The sequence below is a fragment of the Suncus etruscus genome, chromosome 6 (genome assembly GCF_024139225.1).
Source record: "Suncus etruscus isolate mSunEtr1 chromosome 6, mSunEtr1.pri.cur, whole genome shotgun sequence".
Classification (NCBI taxonomy): domain Eukaryota; kingdom Metazoa; phylum Chordata; class Mammalia; order Eulipotyphla; family Soricidae; genus Suncus; species Suncus etruscus.
This window is the reverse complement of record NC_064853.1, coordinates 87,446,931-87,448,467: the sequence shown is the minus strand read 5'-3', so window position 1 is coordinate 87,448,467 and position 1,537 is coordinate 87,446,931. Positions and strand designations below refer to the sequence as shown.

General features: G+C 37.2%; 1 non-coding gene across 1 annotated transcript; it reads right to left on the bottom strand.

The window, feature by feature from the left end:
• Positions 1-491: 491 nt before the first annotated feature.
• LOC126012709 (small nucleolar RNA U85) lies at positions 492-797 on the bottom strand. Its single transcript, XR_007497125.1, has one exon. It is a non-coding gene; the product is annotated as a small nucleolar RNA U85 (small nucleolar RNA).
• Between the last annotated feature and the right edge of the window lie 740 nt (positions 798-1,537).

Below are 1,537 nucleotides of genomic sequence, written 5' to 3'. Positions count from 1 at the left end.
CCTCCTTATGTCAATCTTTTGTAACTTCTGCTTTTGAAAAAATTCTATCACAGATGATCTTTTATGCCATAATAAATATCCATGGGCCTGTTCATTATTGTGGAAGTTTCACCATGTTTATAAATGACTGTCTTTTAAATCTTAATGTACACAAAGGAGAAAGTTATATTCCACATGAATTTTTGCTTATGTTTGTATGTGTGCACAGTATGGGGATACACATCAAAGCATTCAGAAAATCAAGCATTTTTACAATTGTTTGATACTCTGTAAAGAATAAACTGGGACATTTCTCATGTAATACTTATCCAATATGAGGATAAATAAAATCACTCTGAATTTTCTTGAAGTTCCTCAAGAACTTATTTATTTTTTAATATATGAAGGGTATTTATTTAATAAAACTTACAAATACTGTATGGTTTGTAAATACAGAGAATAATCTTTGGGCTTTTGTAAAAGATGCTCTTCTTTGCACATTTTTTTTTCACAGCCAGCATATTACCAAAGATCTGCGTTCATCTTTCAGTGGTCACAACACAAGCCATGTCTTTTAAGAGCCCCAACCAGATTCCCGAATATGCCATGTCCCTACTGTCTCACTCCAATTATCACTTTCTCCCTGACAACTGAAAGAACAGCCTCTAGTAAAGACAGTTCATTCAAAAGTAGGAAGATTGTTTTGTTGGTCTGCCCTTACAGCAAACACACAGTGCTCTATATTGTCCACCAAGATTACAGAACCATTTTCTGCTCATTTAATCTGATCACTAATGACATAATTTCCTTCATATTGTAAAAGACCAGGTCACTTTTTTTTGGTTTTTGGTTTCTGGGTCACATCTGATGGTGCTCAGGAGTTACACTCCTGGCTCTGCATTCAGAATTCGGTCCTGGCAGGCTGAGGGATGTGTGTGTGTGTGTGTGTGTGTGTGTGTGTGTGTGTGCGTGTGCGTGTGCGTGTGTGTGTGTGTGCGTGTGCGTGTGCGTGTGTGTGTGTTTGTGTGTGTGTGTGTGTGTGTGCTGGGAATCAAACTCTGGTTGTCCTGTGGTGGTTAGATGCAAATGCCTTACCACTGTGCTATCGTTTTGATCTCTCATGGTCACTTCTTAACTTAACCTAATTTTGACTCAAAACCAAAATTTAAGACACACCTGATTTCTCTATTTTCTTAAATATGTTTTTTATTGGGCCCGGAGAGATAGCACAGTGGCATTTGCCTTGCAAGCAGCTGATCCAGGACCAAAGGTGGTTGGTTCGAATCCCAGTGTCCCATATGGTCCCCCGTGCCTGCCAGGAGCTATTTCTGAGCAGACAGCCAGGAGTAACCCCTGAGCATCGCCAGGTGTGGCCCAAAAACAAAAACAAAAACCATATATATATATATATATATATATATATATATATATATATATATATATATATATATACATATAATGTTTTTTATTTGACTTTGAAGATTTCCCCTACACTTAGGGGTATTAAGATAACTTTCCTCTTTTATAATTGATCATTTTTTGCCTCCTAAATTGTTTC